A 20,950-nucleotide genomic window follows, 5' to 3' on the forward strand; every position below is an offset into this window, starting at 1 on the left:
AAGGGGTGGAAGACTCTTGTTATTCCATGCTGAAAATTGTTTTAACAAGTGAATTAAATCACCCTTCATTGCATGCTCCCTTGAAGAATATGAACATCCCTTGATTTTAGATGACAACAATCAGATTTGAAAGCATTGAATGGGTGAATTAAGTGTCCTTCAATGGCTTGTCACTTGGATGAAGTTGAAAAGACTCTCCCTTGGCTCAAACTCATCCAAATCATCCATGCATAAAATTCCCGTAACAAAATTCCAGACTGCACTGTCTTCAATAAATCAATCATATCTCAAGCTTCCGATATCGGATTAAGGTGATTCAAAATGCATTAGAAAGCTAAGAGATAGAGGAATAATTTCCAGATGATTTATAGAACCAAACACATCTGTATTGCATCCAGAATTTGAAGACATTCTGAATGACATTCTTGCATATGATGAAACCATTCAACTTCTCTCATGCACCTAGACACAAAGATAAATTTTATTCAATCATAACATGTATATATGCATTGGATAATTAAGAGTTAGTTTGATTAATGAAATAACAATAATCAATGAACTAAATGCTTGAATAAAGTAGTTTATTAATTAACTAGATGCATAAATGAACTACTTCCCTAAATGAAATACATGCTTAAATGCAATGCATGCTTTAATGAACAATATACTTATTAAATGCAATGAATGTCATGCAACTAATAAAACTAATGCAAATTCATGCAATTGATGATACCATATTAAAAGCATATCCTAAGAGGTAAATACAAACATATAATTAAATATACTGCATAAATGAGCAGGTATAGGATGAAGTAAGGTAGAACTCCCTTTGAATCAGTCTTGGTGAACTTCAATGATTTAATCATATCAATACCAAAGTTAGGGCTGATTGGGATCACATCATTCCCTCCCTCTTTAAAGCAATTTCTCCCCAAATCAACGTTTTCTACAAAAGAAAACAATCTCGACTTCCTTTTAGCTGGGAACTTCTTCATTCTTGTTTTGCACAAACACCATTCTTTGGAATTAAGTTTTTCTTGCTTGTGCACTTCATTTCCATGTTGTTCATCCGAATAGGTGCATGTTCTTTGCTCTCCTTCTTTTTGTTCCTTTGCATCATCATGAGGGTAGGTAAAGAGTCTTGACCTTTGAACTCCTTCAAGTAGGCAGGTTACACCATCTCCCTTAATCTTTGTGCCCTTCCATATAATGGTCGTTGAGTAGGTGGATAACCTTTTCTTCAAATCACCTGTTTACAAAATGGAGAGTGGCAATTTCATCTCAAGATTGCAAAGAAACTTATCCTCGCAACTCAAAACATCAATTCCTTGTTTTTGAATCACCTCTCTGAAAAGTAGATCAAAGTTAGAAGTAAATAATTCAATAACAAATGAAATGGAAAAATCAAACCATGGAGGATGCTTGACGATCTTATTGGGACCCGATTCCTTGGAGTTAGAAAACTTCATTGGATCCTCTTTTGAAACATGATTAATACATGGGTGATGTTCGATCATCTTTAGGATTGGCAATGTGTTTGAAATGAATCTTGAACTGCTCTTCTCGTCATCCCGCAATAATGAAAATTCAAAAATAGAAGAAGAATGGTTAAGTTTGTTAGTGCAAAATGAAATTTGACTCCCTCTCTCTTTTGCACAAACAATTTCTTTTTCAAACTCATCCTTTTCACTCTAATCTTTTTTTTGAATTTTTTTTAATGTAACTCTTTTTCTTCAAAAATCTCCTATTCCCCCTCTTTTTTAAAAAAAATTCTTTTTTTTCGCTCTTATTGTCTTTTTCAACTCTTATATCTCTTTCTTTGTTGCAAATATTTCCTTTTTCTAGTTGTTCTTGCAATTGTGTTTCTTTGACAAGATTATCAAAACACTTTTGACGACGAGCTAGACTTTCTGGATTAAAAGATGAGAAATTCCTTGGCTCACTTCTCGTTGAACTTTTGACATTGCTTCTTGTTAGAAAATTGGGGTCCTCCTTGTAAGATCTTCTGCTACAATTGGGTGTAGAACTAGAAAATGATCGAGTATCATATCTCATTTTTAGTTGTGGTTTGATCTTCGAAGGACGAGTTTGTGAACAAGAAGGTTGTTCTATCGTTCGCTCCAATTTCTTTGAGATTGGGTCGATATGCTTTTGAAACAAACTACTTATATCTCGTGTCATGGCTTGCATTGGCAAGTTTGGTGCACCACCATTATTTTGAGCACCACATCTTGAAATATGAGATTTGTCTCTAGAAGTGCGAGACATGATTAGTAATAAAAAATGAAAAATATACCTCACACTAACACAAAACATCACTAATACACTCTAAAGAAAATATTAATGTCACTCCACTCGTGTTTCACTCGGGATGGCTATTACCCTTGATGTTCACTCTTGCCTTTTACCGCTCTTGCCTTTTACCGCTCTTGCCTTTACTGCTCTTGTTTTCCATTAAAGTTCTTGTGGAACTGCCTCGAGGTTTACAAGGTGTCTTGTAGACTTCGGTTGAAACAATTTGGGGCTTGGTTTTAAGAATGATGTGAGTAAAGAAAGAATTGGCTACAATAAATAATGAATATGGGAATAGGCAATGAAATCGTAAAGATAATGAAAAAAAAGATGAAACGAATACGAATCCTTCTTGATTTTATTTTTTTTCAAAAATAAAAAAAATTCCTCCCGCCCTCTTTAAATTTTTTTTCTTTTTTCACGATTTTTTTATATTTTTTTTGCTTTTTTTCACTAACCTGGGGGAGAGAAAATTGTAATCTTACTGAATCGACTCGCTCTGATACCAAATGATATGATATTGGTTATGTTTTCCAAGTCATATACGATGTTGCCCGATCGTGATTCTAGTAAGAACTTCGCAGTGCTTTGATTGAAGACTGAAAATGCACAAACAACGTTATAAGAAGAGTAATACATATATATAAATATGTGTGTGAAAGTAATGGAAATGATAGAAAGAAATTAAAGTGAATTCTAGATGAAAGAAGAGTGGTGGTCATAGTGGTTGAATGAATGTAACGAAAATGGTGAATGATATTTGTGGTTGGCTTCGAGAATGATAGTAATTCAAAGGATGGATTGTAACCCTCTAACTATATATGATTTAGGAACCAACAATATAATAAAGATGGAATCTAAGTGATAGAGCGTGGAACGTGGCCCACTAGCTATTATAGAGCTAGGAACCAACGCTATAACAAGATGAAATGGATGAAGGCTTCAAGAACGATAAGAAACCGATAGAGTTCTAATCCAAGAACTAAAATAAAAGCAATCTTTCAAAGTATTTTCATAAATCAAATTGTGTGTCTACAAATGATCCCAAAGGTGCCTATTTATAGTATTTCTAAGAAGCATATGAAAAGACTCAAAAGATGATAACATTCTCATCAATTTAGCAATAAAATGCACTTGAATGCTTTGGCTTCTTATCTTCAAGGTTGGCTGAATTTTTAGATCATTTTGGGGATGAATCTAGACAATTTGAAGCTGAATTTGGCCTTAATTTCATCCAAGGGATAGAAGACTTTTGCTATTCTATGCTGAAAATTATTTTAACAAGTGAATTAAATCACCCTTCATTGCATGCTCCCTTGAAGAATAAGAACATCCCTTGATTTTAGATGACAACAATCAGATTTGAAAGCATTGAATCGGTGAATTAAGAGTCCTTGAATGGCTTGTCACTTGGATGAAGTTGAAAAGACTCTCCCTTGGCTCAAACTCATCCAAATCATCCATGCATAAAATTCCCGTAACAAAATTCCAGCCTGCACTGTCTTCAATAAATCAATCATATCTCAAGTTTCCGATATCGGATTAAGGTGATTCAAAAGGCATTAGAAAGCTAAGATATAGAGGAATAATTTCCAATTGATTTATAGAACCAAACACATATGTATTGCATCCAGAATTTGAAGACATTCTGACTGACATTCTTGCATATGATGAAACCATTCAACTTCTCTCATGCACCTATACACAAAGATAAATTTTATTCAATCATAACATGTATATATGCATTGGATAATTAAGAGTTAGTTTGATTAATGAAATAACAATAATCAATGAACTAAATGCTTGAATGAAGTAGTTTATTAAATAACTAGATGCATAAATGAACTACTTCCCTAAATGAAATACATGCTTAAATGCAATGCATGCTTTAATGAACAATATACTTATTAAATGCAATGAATGTCATGCAACTAATAAAACTAATGCAAATTCATGCAATTGATGATACCATATTATAAGCATATCCTAAGAGGTAAATACAAACATATAATTAAATATATTGCATAAATGAGCAGGTATAGGATGAAGTAAGGTAGAACTCAATTTGAATCAGTCTTGGTGAACTTCAATGATTTAATCAGATCATTACCAAAGTTAGGGCTGACTGGGATCACATCATTCCCTCCCTCTTTAAAGTGATTTGTCCCCAAATCGACGCTTGCTACAAAAGAAAACAATCTCCACTTCCTTTTTGCTGGGAACTTCTTCATTTTTGTTTTGCACAAACACCATTCTTTGGAATTAAGTTTTTCTTGCTTGTGCACTTCATTTCCATGTTGTTCATCTGAATAGGTGCATGTTCTTTGCTCTCCTTCTTTGTGTTCCTTTGCATCATCTTTCCATGTTCTTTTGCACAAATCCTTCAGGTAGGCAGGTTACACCATCTCCCTTAATCTTTGTGCCCTTCCATATAATGGTCGTTGAGTAGGTGCATAGCCTTTGCTTCAAATCACCTGTTTACAAAATGGAGAGTGGTAATTTCATCTCAAGATTGCAAAGAAACTTATCCTCGCAACTCAGAACATCAATTCCATGTTTTTGAATCATCTCTCTGAAAAGTAGATCAAAGTTAGAAGTAAATAATTCAATAACAAATGAAATGGAAAAATCAAACCATGGAGGATGCTTGGCGATCTTATTGGGACCCGATTCCTTGGAGTTAGAAAACTTCATTGGATCCTCCTTTGAAACATGATTAATACATGGGTGATGTTCGATCGTCTTTAGGATTGGCAATGTGTTTGAAATGAATCTTGAACTGCTCTTCTCGTCATCCTGCAACAATGAAAATTCAAAAATAAAAGAAGAATGGTTAAGTTTGTTAGTGCAAAATGAAATTTGACTCCCTCTCGCTTTTGCACGAACAATTTCTTTTTCAAACTCATCCTTTTCACTCTAATCTTTTTTTTTTGAATTTCTTTCAATGTAACTCTTTTTCTTCAAAATTCTCATATTTCCCCTCTTTTTTAAAACAATCCTTTTTCTTCGCTCGTAATGTCTTTTTCAACTTTTATGTGTCTTTCTTATTTGCAAATATTTCCTTTTTCTAGTTGTTCTTGCAATTGTGTTTCTTTGACAAGATTGTCAAAACACTCTTGACGACGAGCTAGACTTTCTGGATTAAATGATGAGAAATTCCTTGGCTCACTTCTCGTTTAACTTTTGACATTGCTTCCTGTTAGAAAATTGGGGTCCTCCTTGTAAGATCTTCTGCTACAATTGGGTGTAGAACTAGAAAAAGATCGAGTATCATCTCTCATTTTTAGTTGTGGTTTGATCTTCGAAGGAAACGTTTGTGAACAAGAAGGTTGTTCTATCGTTCACTCCAATTTCTTTTAGATTGGGTCGAGATGCTTTTGAAACAAACTCCTTATCTCTAGAAGTGCGAGATATGATTAGTAATAAAAAAATGAAAAATAGACCTCACACTAACACAAAACCTCACCAATACACTCCAAAGAAAAAATTAATGTCGTTCCACTCGTGTTTCACTCGGGATGACTATTACCCTTGATGGTCACTCTTGCCTTTTACCACTCTTTCCTTTTACTGCTCTTGCTTTCCTTTAAAGTTCTTGTGGAACTCCCTCGAGGTTTACAAGGTGTCTTGTAGACTTCGGTTGAAACAATTTGGGGCTTGGTTTAAAGAATGATGTGATTAAAGAAAGAATTGGCTACAATAAATAACGACTATGGGAATAGGCAATGAAATCGTAAAGATAATGAAAAAAGATGAAACGAATACGAATCCTTCTTGATTATATTTTTCAAAAATAAAAAGAATTGCTCCCGCACTCTTTAAATTTTTTCTTTTTTTTTCTTTTTTTCACGAATTTTTTATATTTTTTTGCTTTTTTTCACTAACCCGGGGGAGAGAAAATTGTAATCTTACTGAATCGACTCCCTCTGATACCAAATGATATGAAATCAGTTATGTTTTCCAAGTCATATACGATGTTGCCCGATCGTGATTCTAGTAAGAACTTCGCAATGCTTTGATTGAAGACTGAAAATGCACAAACAACGTTATAAGAAGAGAAATACGTATATATAAATATGTGTGTGAATGTAATGGAAATGATAGAATGAAATTGGAGTGAATTATAAATGAAAGAAGAGTGGAGGTGAGAGTGGTTGAATGAATGTAACGAAAATGGTGAATGATATTTGTGGTTGGCGTGGAGAATGATAGTAATTCAAAGGATGTATTGTAACCCTCTAACTATATATGAGTTAGGAACCAACAATATAATAAAGATGGAATCGAAGTGATAGAGCGTGGAACGAGACCCACTAGCTATAATAGAGATAGGAACCAACGCTATAACAAGATGAAATGGATGAAGGCTTCAAGACCGATAAGAAACCGATAGAGTTCTAATCCAAGAACTAAAATAAAAGCAATCTTTCAAAGTATTTTCATAAATCAAATTGTGTGTCTACAAATGATCCCAAAGGTGCCTATTTATAGTATTTCTATGAAGCATATGAAAAGACTCAAAAGATGATAACATTCTCATCAATTTAGCAATAAAATGCACTTGAATGCTTTGGCTTCTTATCTTCAAGGTTGGCTGAATTTTTAGATCATTTTGGGGATGAATCTAGACAATTTGAAGCTGAATTTGGCCTTAATTTCATCCAAGGGATAGAAGACTTTTGCTATTCTATGCTGAAAATTATTTTAACAAGTGAATTAAATCACCCTTCATTGCATGCTCCCTTGAAGAATAAGAACATCCCTTGATTTTAGATGAAAACAATCAGATTTGAATGCATTGAATGGGTGAATTAAGAGTCCTTCAATGGCTTGTCACTTGGATGAAGTTGAAAAGACTCTCCCTTGGCTCAAACTCATCCAAATCATCCATGTATAAAATTCCCGTAACAAAATTCCAGCCTGCACTGTCTTCAATAAATCAATCATATCTCAAGTTTCCGATATCCGATTAAGGTGATTCAAAAGGCATTAGAAAGATACGAGATAGAGGAATAATTTCCAATTGATTTATAGAACCAAACACATATGTATTGCATCCAGAATTTGAAGACATTCTGACTGACATTCTTGCATATGATGAAACCATTCAACTTCTCTCATGCATATAAGCATTTGATAATTAAGAGTTAGTTTGATTAATGAAATAACATTATTCAATGAACTAAATTCTTGAATGAAGTAGTTTATTAAATAACTAGATGCATAAATGTACTACTTCCCTAAATAAAATACATGCTTAAATGCAATGCATGCTTTAATGAACAATATACTTATTAAATGCAATGAATGTCATGCAACTAATAAAACTCATGCAAATTCATGCAATTGATGATAATATATTATAAGCATATCCTAAGAGGTAAATACAAACATATAATGAAATATAGTGCATAAATGAGCAGGTATAGGATGAAGTAAGGTAGAACTCCCTTTGAATCAGTCTTGGTGAACTTCAATGATTTAATCAGATCATTACCAAAGTTAGGGCTGATTGGGATCACATCATTCCCTCCCTCTTTAAAGCGATTTGTCCCCAAATCGACGCTTGCTACAAAAGAAAACAATCTCTACTTCCTTTTAGCTGGGAACTTATTCATTCTTGTTTTGCACAAACACCATTCTTTGGAATTAAGTTTTTCTTGCTTGTGCACTTCATTTCCATGTTGTTCATCCGAATAGGTGTATGTTCTTTTCTCTCCTTCTTTGTGTTCCTTTGCATCATCATGAGGGTAGGTAAAGAGTCTTGACCTTTGAACTCCTTCAAGTAGGCAGGTTACACCATCTCCCTTAATCTTTGTGCCCTTCCATATAATGGTTGTTGAGTAGGTGGATAGCCTTTTCCTCAAATCACATGTTTGGAAAATGGAGAGTGGAAATTTCATCTCAAGATTGCAAAGAAACTTATCCTCGCAACTCAAAACATCAATTCCTTGTTTTTGAATCATCGCTCTGAAAAATAGATCAAAGATAGAAGTAAATAATTCAATAACAAATGAAATGGAAAAATCAAACCATAGAGGATGCTTAACAATCTTATTGGGACCCGATTCCTTGGAGTTAGAAAACTTCATTGGATCCTCCTTTGAAACGTGATTAATACATGGGTGATGTTCGGTCGTCTTTAGGATTGGCAATGTGTTTGAAATGAATCTCGAACTGCTCTTCTCGTCATCCCGCAACAATGAAAATTCAAAAATAAAAGAAGAATGGTTAAGTTTGTTAGTGCAAAATGAAATTTGACTCCCTCTCTCTTTTGCACAAACAATTTCTTTTTCAAACTCACCCTTTTCACTCTAATTTTTTTTTTCAATGTAACTCTTTTTCTTCAAAATTCTTATATTTCCCCTCTTTTTTAAAACAATTCTTTTTCTTCGCTCTTAATGTCTTTTTCAACTCTTATGTCTCTTTCTTTGTTGCAAATATTTCCTTTTTCTAGTTGTTCTTGTAATTGTGTTTCTTTGACAAGATTGTCAAAACACTCTTGACGATGAACTAGACTTTCTGGATTAAAAGATGAGAAATTCCTTGGCTAACTTCACGTTGAGCTTTTGACATTACTTATTGTTAGAAAATTGGGGTCCTCCTTGTAAGATCTTTTGCTACAATTAGGTGTAGAACTAGAAAAAGATCGAGTATCATCTCTTATTTTTAGTTGTGGTTTGATCTTTGAAGGACGCGTTTGTGAACAAGAAGGTTGTTCTATCGTTCGCTCCAATTTCGTTGAGATTGGGTCGAGATGCTTTTGAAGCAAACTCCTTATCTCTCGTGTCATGCCTTGCATTGGGAAATTTGGTGCACCACCATCATTTTGAGCATCACCTCTTGAAATATGAGATTTGTCTCTAGAAGTGCGAGACATTATTAGTAATAAAAAATGAAAAATATACCTCACTAACACAAAACCTCACCAATACACTCCAAAGAAAAAATTAATGTCACTCCACCCGTGTTTCAAGGTTAAGAGAATTATCTTTTCAAGTGCCAAAAGCTATAACATTTCATTCAATGGACATGACTTTTGAAGAATCAAACAATATGTCTTTTGGGGTACCAAGAGATATGATCATTGAAGACAATATGTCTTCAAAAGACATGACTCTTGACCATCGAGCAAACATAGACAGGGAGTATTTATTTCACTTATTTATCATTAATCATTCTCTTACTTATGAGATTCCTTTCTCCTTTCAGGTCAAGGACACTCAAAGAAATTATTCAAGGGATATGATTTTTGATTAAAAAAATCATTTCATAAAGATGACCTATGAATGGGCATACAATTTGGAGAAGTCACCTTTCGATTTGAGGATGAATCGCCCAAAAGAAAGGCAGGATGATGTAATACTGTCTAGCACCAACTTTCTGCATGGCATACTCACATCTTTGAAAATCCATCAAGCTCAATATAAGGGAGTTCTACCTTACTTTATATTATATTTACTCATTTATGCACTATATATTATTATGAGCATATATTTGCAGATTAGACTATACTTGAATTATCATAACATGTGCATTCATTCATTATATGGTTTGCATCATTGATTGATATTCAAGCATATAATCTATAGATGTAATAATATTCATTCATTATCATATGATGCATGAGTTATTATTATAACCTATAGGTCACATCTTTATATTATAAGTTATTTACTTTAAATACTTAGCTTATATTATGCTTTCTTTTTGTAGGTGCATGTTCGACCACATAAAGGAGCTAACTTAAAGCTAGAATCGGAGTTCAGGAGCTAAGGAAACTTGTATAGGTCAACTCTGAGATAGTTCAAAAACATTTTGGGACAAAGTTGCTAGCTGACCCCCGAGCTCATAGCTGACTTGAGCTGGACTTTTGAGCTAGCCAGAGGTGACATTTCATCTGGAGAGTTTCACCATCATCACCACCACACAGAGTACTTCAAATATGGTCTATTTCAATTTTTGTGGATTCTTACCTTTTCGTGAATAGTTGTCATTCCAAGAGGTGCCTTTTCATAAGAAGCTGTCTTATTATTCATCTTCATGTAATTCATCTATGGCCATCTCATCTTCAAACACATGGAAAATATCTCAAATGATGAAAGGTTACCTTCCACAAGTGTGACCTTTCAAGACAAGTTGTTGCCCATTGAAGACCACGACACCTAGATGCACGTTGGAAGCTAAGTCACGCCTAATTGCTACCTATCTTTATTCCATGGACTTCAAGACATCATCCTATGGTTGCAACCTCACCAAATCCTTGCAAGAAGACCCATGTGCATTCAAGTAGGCTTCCATGTGCATCATTCAAGCATGTGCACTCCATATGACATCAAATTGGCGCCAAAACACCAAGGGATGCTTCCTATTCGGCCAAATACTCTTTCCTCTTCATTTTGGCACCCAAATAATTTCCAAATGCATTCAAAACATCCTTAAGGCCGAACCAACACCTTACCATTTGGCCAAGAGCATGTATCTTCATTAAAATCATGTATTTTCAAAGGGGTTTCAACATTAGTCGAACCATCATGTGTCTATTCGACCTAAACCCTTTGAAAACTATAAATAGGCTATTGTATTTCATTTGCAATCATCTTATCTCATATATAAAAAATTACTCTTGTGAGTTAATTTCTCTTCAAATTTTATGCAAGCACGTTTTCATCTATTAAGGGAGTACTCTTGAACATCCTTATATCGTATTTACTTTATACTAGTCTTATAATATATGTTATTATAATACATATCATGCTAAATATATTAGTTATGTAGTTAAAGAATAACTAAGTATGAACACAGCATGCTCATTAATACTTAAGCATATTAGGATAGTTTTATAATCATATTAAGCATGATTACATTATATACATCAAGGCAGCATCATTATAATTCGTTTTATTAGATCATATGCATTCATATTAGCTCCTAAACTTTATACATTAGTTTACACATATTATGAGATGATATATTTAGCTCATGACATGAAATCATAGCTCACATTACCATATTCTTACATGGCAGCAAGGTATTTAGCTCGTCTTAGCTCAATATCATGGACTTACCTTAATTCCTTGCACATATAGGTACAATGGAGTGTGATGAATGTTGAGATAGCTTGGTAGATGATTTAGACGTCCTATGCAGCTCACAAACAGCTCACAAAGGACAAGGCAGCTCATGGAACATTAAGGAAAGCTCAATTCAGCTGGAGGAGCTCAAGGCTAGCTAAACTCAGCTAGTTGGACTATTTGGAGCTGAGTTGCTAAAGGTGATATCAATGGTAGCTGAATGTAGCTGAACATGTTGTTATGAAGCTCATAAGGATTCGGCTAGGAAGCTTGTTCACAAAACAGCCCATGCCTGCTAGCTAGCTCCACACTCAAGCTAGCTTGGAGGAGACACATGCACGTCTAAGAAGGGAACACATGACTTGCCATCATCCCATGAAAAGGGGTACACCACGAGGCTCCCTAGAACACCCATGTGCTTTACATATGATCAGCCCCCATATGCCTTGCATGTGGTTCATTTAGGCGCCAAGATGAAGAGCTCTCTCCCTATTCGACCAAGCATCATTTCCCAACCAATTTGGCGCCAACTTGAGGGGACACAAGGACTATTCCGCCAAGGATTATTTCCCTCCATAAAGGACCGAAACATTATGTAATTTAGCATTTAATTATGTCATTTTATAGAGGCACAAGGGCTGGCCAAACCACCATGTATCCATTCGGCCATGCCCCTCCATTTCCTATAAATAGGAAATCACAATTCATTTGTAATCAGACCTTTTGTTGAATTAAAAGTGAGATTATTCTCTTCCTTAAATCCTGGTGACTATTATCGACTTATCAAGTATATTTTATACTTGTGGCATCAATCACTTTCTTTTCATCTTGATACTTCTGGTTCCTAGTTCTTTATAACTAGTGGGTCAAAGTACTTCATACCACCCCTTAAAGAAACAATATAAAGTCTGGGTCTTTTCTCTATATAGCATTGGTTCTTCTTTGAGTCTTCTTTAAGATACTATCCTCACAAATATTCCTTTGTTTCATAAACCATAACCATAGCCAAATCAACCATATTCCGCTTCCATATCTCAATTAAACATCCCACCTAATCACTCATACGTTTACCACCCTTAACCATTCTGTTTTGAGCCATTCACTTTACAGGTTGTTTTGCTTCCTTCCTAGATCCTCAATAATTTTTTGAAGGCATCAGAAGAGCCTTACATCAAGCGGTAATCAGAGCTTTGGTGGAAGAAGCAACGTGCAACAACAACAAAAAGAAAAATACAAAAAGAAGTACAAAGTGAAGTGCAAAGTCAAAGAAATCAAGAAAAATCAGAAAACAAAGTGAAGCACTCAAAAGAAAGAAAAATCCAGCACTCAAAAAGAAGAAAAGCAAAGAAAAGAAAAGAAAGAAGTTGAAGCACTCATCAACAATTCTCATCACCAAGCAAGTCAAGTAAGCCGTTTAAATTGATTGTGGTGATAGAAGGTTGTAAAGTGACTTGTGTAAGTAACCCCTTTTGTTCTTTTCTTTCTACTTCTAAGCCACCATTTTAATTCTATTTTGCTTTCCTTCCTACTAACCCTTTTGCAGCCGACGCCAAACAACTAAAATTTACTTGATATAGTCTTGAGTAAAGTTCTCTAGAATTTGAGACAAGAGAATCGAGAGGAAAAAGGCTAGAGTGTGTGAGATCAGAAGAGGACAAGTAAAAGCCTTAAAGTCCTAGAGTGCAAACACGAGCGGATTGAGTGACATCAAGTTTCCTTGGAGTGACTCGTGTGGCTTTGTGAGAGTATATTCTAGTAAGGTCTTTTACACATCTTATTCTTTTCTTATTTCACTAACCATGTCTCGGAGTCCAAGAAGAGCCCCAGAAAGAGAAGGCCCTAACTTGCAGACCCAAGCCATTATGCATGAAATGGCAAGATTGCTGAAATAATAATTGGAGCCTTTGTATGATCGTATGGGCCAATTTGAAGCATCCTTAGGCAATAGAAGAGTAAATCGCCCTAGAATGGAAGAAGAAATCGAAGAAGAAGAGGCTGAAGTAACATCAATAGCAAAAAGATATGTTCATCGAAATCAGAATGACAACTTCAGCAACATTAAAGTGACCATTCCTCCATTTCAAGGTCGAACTGATCTAGAAGCCTATCTTGATTGGGTAATCAAGATTGAACACATTTTTGAATGGTAAACTTATACGGAGTAAAAGAAGGTCAGGCTTGTTGTTATGGAATTCGTGGATTATGCCTTAGTTTGGTGGGATCAATTGGTAAGTTCAAGAAGACGAAATGGTGAACGCCCGTCACTACATGGGAAGAAAATAAAGCCATTATGAGGAAAAGGTTCATGCCTACTCACTATCACCGAGATCTTTATCAAAAACTACAAAACTTGAAACAAGAAAGCAAGAGCGTTGAAGATTATTTCAAAGAAATGGAGATAGCCATGATCCGAGCCAATGTGGATGAAGATAGAGAAGCAACAATGGCAAGGTTCTTATCTGGCCTAAATCTTGATATTGCTAACCTTGTTGAACTTCAGCATTATGTAGAGATTGAAGAGATGGTGTATGTAGCCATGAAAATTGAACGACAACTTTAGAGGAAAACCTACAATCGGAGCAGTCCAAATACGACCACAAAATGAAAGCAAGAGCATATTACCTTCCGGAAACAAACTCTAGTCCAATCAAAGGATCGTACAGAGGTACCCAAAATTATAAAAATGGGCAAATCTAGCAAGGGTAAATAAAAGTAAACAAGCACTTTCGAGAGATCAATAGATATCAAATGTTTCAAGTGTTTTGGAAAAGGGCATGTTGCTAGTCAATGTCCCAACCGAAATGCCATGATGTTGCTTGACAATGGAGATATTGTGTCAGATTCTGACGAGCCTATTTTTGATGAAGAACCTAAAACAATGCAAGATGAAGAAACTGAAGAAAATGCAGATCATGGTGAGATGCTTGTTTCAAAAAGGTGCCTACAATCACAAACATCCCAAGAGGATATTCAAAGAAACAATATTTTCCATACAATATGCCATATCAAGGATAAGGATTACACAATGATCAACGATGGAGGAAGTTTCACAAACGTAGCCAGCACTCTTATGGTTTAAAAACTTGGATTGGCAATGTCAAAGCATCCTACTCCATATAAACTCCAATGGCTCAATGAAGGAGGTGAGTTAAACGTTACCAAACAGGTTCTAATTCCTTTTTCAATTGGTAGGTACAAGGATGAGGTGCTTTGTGACATTGTCCCTATGCATGCTAGCCATATCTTACTTGGAAGACTATGGGAGTATGACAAAAGGGCCATTCATGATTGTTATCACAATCAATACACTTTTAAGCATGATGGATGCAAGGTAACCTTGGTACCTTTAACGCCTAAAGAAGCACAACAAGATCAATTGCATATTCGAAAGAGTGTACAAGCATGGCGCAAAGACAAAAACCCAACGAAAAATGATGAGGAACGAAACAAGAAACCAAATTTCTTCATAGAGAGACATGATGGTTCAATGCTAGAAAATGAAGGATCTCCTACGAAAAATGGTGATGTTAGGACTTAAAGTCACAACTCTTCACCAATGGTCTTAATCTTCAAAAGGTAAGTACCCCTTCATTTGAAACCACTCCTCTTCTCACTTTTTAGGACCAACCACATGAAAGGTCACTTCCAAAAGGGATATCCTTAAAAAAAGATCACTCCCAAAGGGTACTTGTTGGTAAATCATATTCTAAAAAAGGTCTAAAGGGAAATCTTACGAAAGGGTACCTAATGGAAGAACACAAACTTTCAAAGGATACTTTCTTTTAGCAAAGAGACGTAAAGCTATGCAAGGAGAGAATGAACTCGATTTGAGGAGAAATCACCCTAAAGAAGGGGGATGATGCAAGCACGTTTTTATCTATTAAGGGAGTACTCTTGAACATCCTTATATCGCATTTACTTTATACTAGTCTTATAATATATGTTATTATAATACATATCATGCTAAAAATATTAGTTATGTAGTTAAAGAATAACTAAGTATTAACACAATATGCTCATTAATACTTAAGCATATTAGGATAGTTTTATAATCATATTAAGCATGATTACATTATATACATCAAGGCAGCATCATTATAATTCATTTTATTAGATCATATGCATTCATATTACCTCCTAAGCTTTATACATTAGTTTACACATATTATGAGATGATATATTTAGCTCATGACATGCAATCATAGCTCACATTACCATATTCTTACATGACAGCAAGGTATTTAGCTCGTCTTAGCTCAATATCATGGACTTACCTTAATTCCTTGCACATAAAGGTACAATGAAGTGTAATAAACGTTGAGATAGCTTGGTAGATGATTTGGACGTCCTATGCAGCTCACAAACAACTCACAAAGGACAAGGCAGCTCATGGAACATTAAAGAAAGCTCAATTCAGCTGGAAGAGCTCAAGGCTAGCTAAACTCTGCAAGTTGGACTATTTGGAGCTGATTTGCCAAAGGTGATATCAATGGTAGTTGAATGTAGCTGAACATGCTGTTATAAAGCTCATAAGGATTCGGCTAGGAAGCTTGTTCACGAAACAGCCCATGCCTGCTAGCTAGCTTGGAGGAGACACATGTACGCCTAAGAAGGGAACACATGACCTGCCATCATCCCATGCAAAGGGGTCCACCACAAGGCTCCCTAGAACACGCATGTTCTTTACATATGATCAGCCCCCATGTGCCTTGCATGTGGTTCATTTAGGCGCCAAGATGAAGAGCTCTCTCCCTATTCGGCCAAGCATCATTTCCCATCCAATTTGGTGCCAACTTGAGGGTACACAAGGACTATTCGTCCAAGGATTATTTCCCTCCATAAAGGACCGAAACATTATGTCATTTAACATTTAATTATGTCATTTTATAGGGGCACAAGGGCTGGCCGAACCACCTTGTATCCATTCGGCCATGCCCCTTCATTTCCTATAAATAGGAAAGCACAATTCATTTGTAATCAGACCTTTTGTTGAATTAAAAGTAAGATTATTCTCTTCCTTAAGTCCTGGTGACTTTTATCTACTTATCAAGTATATTTTATACTTGTGGCGTCAACCCCTTTCTTTTCATCTTGATACTTCTGGTTCCTAGTTCTTTATAACTAGTGGGTCAAAGTACTTCGTACCACCCCTTAAAGAAGCAATATAAAGTCTGGGTCTTTACTCTATATAGCATTGGTTCTTCTTTGAGTCTTTTTTAAGATACTATCCTCACAACCATTCCTTTGTTTCATAAACCATAACCATAGCCATATCAATCATCTTCCGCTTCCATATCTCAATTAAACAGCACACCTAATCACCCATACGTTTACCACCCTTAACCATTTTGTTTTGAGCCATTCACTTTGTAGGTTGTTTTGCTTTCTTCCTTACATCAAAAGTTCTTCGTGAACTTTATCGATTAAACAAGTATAATTCATATACTTGTGGCGTCATTCCTTCCATCCTGATTCCTAAATTCCTAGATTAATATATAGTGGGTTGAAGACACTATCACCACCCCTCAAACAAGTTTGTGAAGACCGAGATTGTGCTCCTTAGTACTATTTCATCTTTGGCATGTTTGAGATACAACAACAACACCATCTCCATTTCAACATCAACACTATCAACTTCATCCATCAAGACCATCATTTCCATAGCTATCTCTATCCCTACTATTTCATTTCATTATTTATCTTATTATTCCATTTATTATTCCCATATTAATCTTATTTCTTTCTTATCTTATTCGCAACCCAAGCTTATAATTCAAGGACATCAGTACTTGTCAATCCTAGATCGGGACTCAATAAGGCTATCTACTCTCTTTTCCCAAAGCGTGTAGATCAACCTACACCACCATCATTTTGTTTAACCATATCACAACTGCACCAAATATCTTCTGCTACCATCTCTCATAATCAAACCTACCATTTCACCATAACGTTTACCACCTTAACCCTTCCATTTGGGCTTTTATCCTATGCAGGTTATTTTGCTTCCTTCCTAGATCCACAATCAATCATTAAGGTAGAAACGCCTTATATCAAGTGACCTTAGAGCATACATCGAGCCATTAGAGCTTTTGTGGAAGAAGTAACGTGTAACAACAACAAAAACGAAAATACAAAAAAAAATACAAAAATAAGTTACGTGAAGTGCTAGTGAAGAAATCCAGATTCAACAAAGAAATTCCAGCACTCAAAAGGAAAAGAAAAGAAAGAAAAGTAAAGCACACAACAAAAAGTTTTATCACCGAGCCATTCAAGTAAGCCTTTAATTTATTGTGGTGATAGAAAGGTTGTGAAGTGACTTTGTGTAAGTAACCCCTTTATTATCTTCTTTCTATTTCTAAGCCACCCTTTTCACTATATTTTGTTTTCCATTCCTACTAACTATTTTTTGCAGCCGACGTACTACAAGTAAAATTTACTTGACACGGTCTTGAGTAAAGTCATTCAGAACTTAGGATAAAGAGAATGAGTGCACGACTGTTGAGTGACATTTTTCTTTCTTTCTTTGGAGTCTATTGGTGAGGTTTATTAGTCATTTTTTATTACTAATAATGTCTTGTACTTCTAGAGACAATTCTCTTATTTCAGGAGGTGACGCCCAAAATGATGGTCATGCACCAAACTTGGAAATAGAAGCCATGACACGAGAGATAAGGAGCTTATTTCGTAGGGAATTCAATCCAATCTCAAAGAAATTAGAGCGAATTATAGAATGACATTCTTGTTCAAAAACGCGTCCAACCAAGATTGAAACACAACTAAAAAGGATAGATGACACTCAATCCTTCTCTAGTTCTACATCCAATTATAGCAAAAGATCTTACAAGGAGGACCCCAATTTTCTAACAAGAAGCAATGTCAAAAGTTCAACGAGAAGTGAGCTAAGGAATTTTGCCTCTTTTAATCCAGAAAACCTAGCTCGTCTTCAAGAGTGTGTTAACAATTTTGTCAAAAAAACAGAATTGCATGAACAACTAGAAAAAGGAAATATTTGCAACAAAGAAAGAGACATAAGAGTTGAAAAGGACATTGAGAGCAGAGAAAAAGAAATTTTTGAAAGAGAACGTTTTGAGGAAATAAGAACAATTGTAAATGAATCTGTTGGAGTTGAAAATGAAACGCTTGAATCTTGGAGCAAAAAAAAAGGAAAGTGAGGATGAAAATCAGATTTTATCTAATTCTACTCATGTTCTTTCTTTTTTTGTACAGGAAAATCCAATAGACATGCCACTTCAAATTGAAGATTCAAGAAACATGTCATTTGAAGAACCCACAGACAAGGAGGTTTCAATGACTCTGATTCTTGAGAATGTCAAGGGCCAAATTCCTTTCATGAACTTTCATGAATTTTCTACACCCATTCATTTTGTTAATAGTTTTTTATTTACTAACTTTGATTCAATTTGGAGCAACTTGTTTCACCCTTATGATGAAGAAATCATACTAACCTTTAAGGCATACAATTTGGAGAATTCACTTTTTGATTTGAGGACAAATTGCCTTAAAGAAGGGGAGGATGATGTGATCCTGTCTAGTACCGGTTCTCTCCATAAGATGATCACTTCATCGACGTTCTACCTTATTAATTCTAAGGTAGTCTTACCTTATTTTATTATTTATTTACTTATTTATGCATTATATGTCATGTTAGAATAGTTATTCATATCATGACAGCATATTTTCATTCATTCTTCAACTCATGTCATGCATATTATTATCTCACATTAGTTTTGCGTTTCTAAGCATGATTCAATAGTAACATACTTATCATTACATCATACACCTTCTTATGGACGTGCATTCACATTCATAACAGCATGTTATCATTTATTTTGTTAACTCATGTGCATTAACATTCATGACAGTATACATAGCATTTGTGTGGTTCAATTGCATTCATCTTAGTTCTTAAGATTTAATGATGTAAGGCTAACCAGGCTTCTTCAATAATGGAGAAGTTGGCAACCTTGTTGTTCCCCGATCTAGGAGAGACACCAAAATGTTACACTTTGAATTGAAAGTAATCTGTACAAAAGAAAGAAATGATTAAGATAGAAATATAAATAAGAAATGGAAGAAGAAAGGAAATGATAAGAATTGAAATGGATAGAAATGTTATCAAAGATGGGTTACGGAAGTATTGTTGAATTTTCCTTTAAATGTTTATGAATTCTGCCACCATTGGTGATGATGCACGTGATTATTGATGAATGTTGATGAATAATTCAATGGTTAAGGAATGGTAATGAATATGAGTACGAAATAGTATCTTATAAAACTAAGAAGGAACCAATGTTATAAAGAACAAAGACCCGTTTCTTATAAGTTTTATAAGGGTTGGTAGCAAGGACTTTGACCCACTAGTTATATGAACTAGGAACCAGAAGAATCAAGGAAGGGATTGACGCCAAAAACTTTAGAAAAGCTTGCTTAATCGATATAGTTCTAAATACAACTTGAAGAGAGAATAATCTCACAAGAGTTTTAATTTATCAAAGGGTTGAGTTTTACAAATGAATGCCAAAGCCTATTATAGATTTGTATAGGCTTGGTCGAATAGATGCATGCCTTTTTGGCAAAGTACATAATTTAAATTGACAATGTATGATGCTTGGATTAAAGAAAATGTCCTTGGCTGAATGGTCTTCTTATGGTTCATCTTGGCGCCAACTTTGAAGCAATGCCTTGCTTTGACTGAATAGGGAGAAACCTCTTCACTTTGGCGCCCATTTCATCCACATGTATGGCACATGTGTGGTCTGGTCATGAGTCACTCACATGGGTGGTGTAGAATGCTTAAGGTGTGGACTCCTTCATAGCGTGAAGATAAACAACAAGTTAGGCGTGACTTGGCATCAAACATGTGTCTAAATGACATGTCATCAATTGGGCAGCAACTAATTATGAAAGGTCACATTTGTGGAAGGTAACCTTTCAACATTTAAACTACTTTTCAAGTGTTTGAGCTGAACTTGAGCTGGTCATAGATGAAGGACATGTGTATAAGTCTTAGGGCAGCTCCTTGTGAAAAGGCACTTCTCAGAATGGTAAGTCTTCGCGAAAAGGTACGAATCCACAAAATTCGACCTAGACTATATTTGTAGTGCTCTATGTGGTGAAGATGATGGTGTAACTCTCCAGCTAAATTGAGGTCTCTAGCTAGCTCAAAAGTCCAGCTCAAGTGAGCTATGAGCTCAGGGGTCAGCCGACAACTTTGTCCTAAAATGTTCTTGAGCTGTCTCGGAGTTGTCCTAGTCACGTTTCCTTAGCTCGTTGACTCCAATGGTAGCTTTAAGTCACCTCCCATGTGTGGCCGAACATGCACCTACAAAAGAAAACATTTATAATCTAAGTAATATAAGACATAAATATATAAATATGTGGTTCATAATAATATCTTCATACATTCATATTATCATCATCATAACTATAAATATAATGTATGTAAGCTATTATTATAACTATGGTATAAAGAAATATTAAGTTAAAGAAAATCCCCCTTTGATTATTGAGAAAGGTTGGAGATGCAAGTCTATTTTTGACGCTGAATTGGATCACATCATCCC

Source organism: Hibiscus syriacus, unplaced genomic scaffold (genome assembly GCF_006381635.1).
Source record: "Hibiscus syriacus cultivar Baekdansim isolate YM2019G1 unplaced genomic scaffold, ASM638163v2 tig00005406_pilon, whole genome shotgun sequence".
Classification (NCBI taxonomy): domain Eukaryota; kingdom Viridiplantae; phylum Streptophyta; class Magnoliopsida; order Malvales; family Malvaceae; genus Hibiscus; species Hibiscus syriacus.